A 6,316-nucleotide genomic window follows, 5' to 3' on the forward strand; every position below is an offset into this window, starting at 1 on the left:
ATATACCTCTGTATGTGCGTTAATTTCTCGTATCTTATCTTCTGAGAAATGCATCTTGGCGGCAGTCGGTTTCAGATGTCGGTTCTCCAAATTTTCTCAAAAGTGTTGCTCGAGGAGAACATCGCCTTCACTCCAGGGATTAATCACCGTGCAAAGAGATTAGTCAGTCAATTTGATGTCAATTGCGATCCGCCGGTTGGGTGGAAGCGATGGCTAGAGTGCCACGGGTATGATTCACGAGCTGGGGCGGTAATCAGACGTTTTTTTGTTGCCGCGAGATGTTTTAACGAAATTTCAATCTCCCACCTACGCAGGGGCAGATGGCCATCGTAAAAAAATCACCTGTATTATCGAATTAATAAAGTGATACGCTTATTAACCTAATATTTACAACTCTTGTGTGCTGTCACTAAGCCACCTTAAGAAACTTTGTGGGTGACGAGGCGTTTGACTACCTTAAGAGATTTCGAAAGTAAGGCGGCATGCTGTGACAGATATAGAGCAAGCTCATAGCACTCTGTCATGAACCAAAAATGAGTTTAATATTCTAGTCCTTTGATGCAGATATAAGGCTGATAAGAACAGATTTTTTTTTACCAGATGAGTGAATACTTAGAGGAAATATAGCCTATGTGATACTGTTGTACAGGATTTTCACACTAAGAACGATAATTAAGCGATGTGAAAACGAGTGTATGCTTCGATTTATCCTGTCTTCGAAAATGGGAGGAATCTACATTCTGTGTGAGGAATTCCAGGTGCAAGGACAACAACATCCCGGCCTCGGTTTGGCTAAAGTGGAGTTTTGAAACTGGGGAGGCTATGTCACGGGTGGAAATGCAGTTATAACTCTGTGTCCAAATTGCGCCTGCTTGTCTCACAGTGTGCTAGGAGTTTGCAGCGGCCTACGTGGTCACGAGAGCCCGGCCGACCGGAAGCCGCAGTTTAGCCAGTCGCCAGCGGCAGGTACAAACAAACCCTCCAGCTCTTCAGGTACACAGTACACTCACAAGGGAACCTCCCCATCGCACCACCCTCAGATTCAGTTATAAGTTGGCACAGTGGATATGCCTTGAAAAACTGAACACAGATCAATCGAGAAAACAGGAAGAAGTTCTGTGGAACTACGAAAAAAAAGCAAAATATAAAAACTGAGTGGTCCATGTGCAGGATAAGCAACATCAAGTAGTTTGTGAGCTCAGGAGCGCCGTGGTCCCGTGGTTAGCGTGAGCACTTGCGGAACGAGAGGTCCTTGGTTCAAGTCTACCCTCGAGTGAAAAGTTTAATTATTTATTTTCACACAATTATCAAAGTTCAGGCACTCACACATAATCAACTTCGCTCTCCAAAATTCTAGGACATGTTCAGATTTGCTTGGACATATGCAGGATTTGACGGTCTACACACGGAAAACTTTGAAAACGTTAAAAACATATGTTTTGACAGCACAGGGAAAACTGTGCGACTGTGAAACTGTTGCATTCATTTGTTGCAGTTTATGTGACAAACACTTATGTTTTCGTCACTTTTTTGGGAGTGATTATCACATCCACAAGAAAACCTAAATCGGGAAAGGTAGAAGAATCTTTTTACCCATTCGCCAAGTGTACAAGTTAGGTGGGTCGACAACATATTCCTGTCATGTGGAGCACATGCCGTCACCAGTGTCGTATAGAATATATCAGACGTGTTTTCCTGTGGAGAAATCGGTCGACCTATGACCTTGCGATCAAATGTTTTCGGTTCCCATTGGAGAGGCACGTCCTTTCGTCTACTAATCGCACGGTTTTGCGGTGCGGTCGCAAAACACAGACACTAAACTTATTACAGTGAGCAGAGACGTCAATGAATGAACGGACAGATCATAACTTTGCGAAAATAAAGAAATAAAATTTTCATTTGAGGAAAGACTTGAACCAAGGACCTCTCGTTCCGCAGGTGCTCACGCTAACCACGGGACCACGGAACTCCTATGCTGACAACCTCCTTGATGTTGCCTATCCTGTACATGGACTACTCAGTTTGTATATTTTGCTTATTTTTTCATAGTTCCACACAACTTCTTCCTGTTTTCTCGATTGATCTGTGTTCAGTTTTTCAAGGCCTATCCACTGTGCCAACTTATAACTAAATCTGAGGGGGGTGCGATGGGGAGGTTCCCTTGTCAGTAATTAAGACCCGTGGTCTAGGGGTAGCGTCTTTGATTAGTAATCAAAATTGTTGCACGTTAGAACTTCGCCACCACTTATGTTTTGAATAAAAATCGTCAGGAATGGAGCCGAAGGCTTCTAGCGTAAGAAGTCATCCTCATTCAGCCAACTGCTTTCTCAAAGTGGGCGGAGGGGCGGACAGAGGTTCTCTCTAGCCATTAGGGTGGGAAACTGTCCCTATGGTGGAAGATCGCCAATAATAAACAGCATGAGAATGCAAAATGCAATGGAAACTACTGCATTAATCCCACATAATGTGTATCCACAGGACATGCGGCCTGTAACTGAAAAAGTGTTATGATTATCTCTACATTGACAAAGATACCGAAATGGTCCCCCATTCGGATCTCTGGGTGGGGACTGCCAAAGGAGAGGTGACCATGAGAAAAAGATTGGCTAACGAACGACAGGCTAACATTCTACCAGTCGGGGCGTGGAATGTTGGGAAATTGAACGTGGTAGGAAAAATAGAAAATCTGAAAAGGGAAATGCTAGAGCACAGTCTAGATATAGTAGGGGGTCAGGAAAGTGAAATGGAAAGAAGACATAGATTTCTTTTCAGTAAGTATAGGGTAAAAGCAACAGGAACTGAAAATAGTATAACGGTAGTAGGATTCGTTATGAATATGGAAGTAGGGAGGACGGTGAGTTACTGTGAACAGATAAGTGATAGGGTTGCTTTCATCAGAATATACAGAAAACCAACGCCGACAACGATAGTTCAGGTATACATGCCGACGTCGCAAGCAGAAGGTGAAGAGATAGAGGAAGTACAAAAAGATTTTGAACGGCTAATTGAGTACGTAAATGAAGGTGAAGTCATGGCGGATTGGAATTCAGTAGGGGAAGGAGAAGATGAAAAAGGTTATGGGAGAATATGGGCTTCGAACTAGGAATGAGAGAAGAGAAAGACTAATTGAGTTCTGGAATAAATTTTAGATAGTAACAGCGATTACTATTTTCAAGAACCACAAGAGGAGGCGCATACTGTGGTGTCACCGCCAGACACCACACTTGCTAGGTGGTAGCCTTTAAATCGGGCGCGATCCGGTAGTATACGTCCGACCCGCGTGTCGCCACTATCAGTGATTGCAGACCGAGCGCCGCCACACGGCAGGTCTAGAGAGACTTCCTAGCATTCGCCCCAGTTGTACAGCCGACTTTGCTAGCGATGGTTCACTGACAAATTACGCTCTCATTTGCCGAGACGATAGCATAGCCTTCAGCTACGTCATTTGCTACGACCTAGCAAGGCGCCATTATCATTTGCTATTTATCTTGTGATGCATGTACCGTCAGACCGATGTTTACCAATTATGGATTAAAGTTAAGTATTCCAGAAGCTACGTACTTTCTTTACTAGACTCAACTCCTTTAACTGTTCCAGACCTCACGCCAGCCTGCGTGAGCTTAAACACGTGCCTTTCGGCTACCTCATAGTGGCTTGGCTGTCTTGCCAAGTCACAACACATACTTGTTAAAGGCCGGGAGATTCAGGATGATTTCCGTTAGATTACCGCATGGTCAGGCTGAGATTTTGAAATCAGATACTGGGTTATATGGCGTACCGAGGAGCAGATATAGAGTCAGCACACAATTCATTAGTGAAGAAGAGTCGGCTGCTGTTCAATAGACTAGCCAGGAAGAATCAACGTGCAAACAAGTGGGATACGGAAGTACTAAGGAACGAAGAGATATTCTTGAAGTTGTCTAAGGCTATAGGTACCGCAATAAGGAGTAGCTCAATAGGCGGTTTAGTTGAAGAGGAATGGACAACTCTAAAAAGGGCAGTCACAGAAGTTGGAAAGACAAACATACGTACAAAAATGGTAACTGCGAAGAAAACATGTGTAACAGAAGAAATACTTCAGTTGACCGATGAAAGAAGCAGGTACAAAAACGTTCAGGGAAGTTCAAGAATACGGAAATATGTGACTTAGGAATGAAATAAATAGGAAGCGAAAGTAAGCTAAGGTGAAATGGCTGCATGAAGAACGTGAAGAAAACGAGAAAGAAATGATTATCGGGAGGATTGAGACAGCATGTAGAAAAGTCGAAACAACCTTTGGTGAAATTAAAAGCGCGGATGGTGACATTAAGAGTGTAATGGGCATACCAGAATACTCTGCTTGTAAAGCTGTATTTCAAAAATGATGATTGTGCACATGTCGCCCTGCTGAAGTTCCGGACACTGAAGGGTTTGAAAAAAGGCGTTGATCCGCTGAGTGCCGTGGGTCTGGAGAAAATGATTCGGAAATTCGAAGAGACGGGTGTGCAACCTGGTAGAGGGAGGAAACGAATTGATTCGACGTCATTGGAAGCAGTGGCTACAGCAGTGCAGGAGGAGACAAGTCTCGGTGTGCAAAGGTGTAGTGCACAGAGAACTGCCCAAACATTGGACATACCCGTGAGCACGGTGCTTAATATCCTATGAAACATATGAAACATCATTCTCTGCAGTCAATTCAAAATTACCCATGTGCTGGAGTTGCCTCCTGTTGATCTGCCAGCAAGAACGTGACTCCAGAAACACTTCGATCAGTTGTGGAACATGCTGTTTCTCGATTCCAACTTGTTGCAGAAAACGGTGTACAGCATATTGAACATGCTTTGCGCCAGTTACATGGAAATTAATAATCTAATTTGAATTTTATTGATGCTTTTTATGCGGTTTTTGGCCTCAGGGCAATTAAAAACCTATTTTTCCCATCCAATGTGATAAGACATTGCCGTAGGGGATGTTCTTACGTAACTAACGGTACAACACCTGTACATCCATGCACACTGAGTAGTACAAATTGTTTAACGTCAAGCATACAACTTAGGCATTGTTATATGATTTATTTGTCGTCTGTAGTGGACCACTATTAAATTATGACGCCCAAAGAGCCATCTGTTGCTTCATTTGTAACTATTTATTTTTCTTCTGCCATACGTTTTCCCCTCCTTCTCCGATAATATCCCGTTGCAATTTGACGTCATTCTGACCAGTGCTGTTATTTCTACAGCGGTTTGAAAGTTTAATTATAATCACCCTGTACATGCACTAGGGAATGTTCCCTAACCGTCTACTGCCACTATAACACATATACCCTGTACGGCTGTGTGACACTGGTTGTACGCACTGTTACTTTACCGATTTTTTGTTCTTTATACCTTTTTAGCACTGTTGGTATTTGTTCTGTAGTTGAAATCGATCTGCAACAAAATTCGGAATGTTCGCGTCTGATCGCTGCCCCTCCTCCCTGAACGCAATAACTAGCGTAAAATATCCCCCCCCCCCCCCCCGCCAAAGAAAAAAACAAGGTATATTCTGTTTTGCCGTAAGAGTGGTTATACAGTATTATTATAATAGAATCGGGCATCGACTACGATGTGCAAATAGTACAGAAAAACAATTATGTAAACGGCCGGTTGCGCCAAGAGACGGAATTCTCTGCGCGATGCCTCCCTAGTTATGTATCAGTGGTAGCGCTACGTAACTGACTGTCTTATGGGACAGTGTCCAGCCCTTGTAGCTGAGAGGTCAGCGCGACAGAATGTCAGTCGTAAGGGCCGGGTTCGAGTCCGGGATGGGTCGGAGATTGTCTCCGCTCAGGGATTGGGTGTTGTGTTGTCCTAATCATCATCATTTCACCCCGCTCGACGCACAAGTCACCGAAGTGGCGTCAAATCGATAGACTTGCACCCTGCGAATGGTCTACCCGACGGAAGACCCTAGTCACACGACACGACATGGCACAGTGATTGTGAACCACTAAACTGAAGGGCTTGCAACATGCACTAACTGAATAACTGCTGCTGGAAGTCGAAAGGGCCAATACTCGGTTGCAACAGCTTCCGATATCAAGATAATAATAAAGGCAATGGTACTAAAACGAACCATGTATAGAGGGTTTGAGGCCACCGCATTTGCGCTGGCAAAACTATCTGATACACAACACTTAATTTCTGATGATGATGATGATGTTTGGTTTCTGGGGCGCTCAACTGCGCGCTTACCAGCGCCCGTACAAATTTCCAACGTTTGCTCGGTCGAATCTCGCCACTTTCATGAATGATAATGAAATGATGAGGACAACACAAACACCCATCATCTCGAGGCA

The sequence above is a fragment of the Schistocerca serialis genome, chromosome 4, assembly GCF_023864345.2.
Source record: "Schistocerca serialis cubense isolate TAMUIC-IGC-003099 chromosome 4, iqSchSeri2.2, whole genome shotgun sequence".
In the NCBI taxonomy this organism is placed as follows: domain Eukaryota; kingdom Metazoa; phylum Arthropoda; class Insecta; order Orthoptera; family Acrididae; genus Schistocerca; species Schistocerca serialis.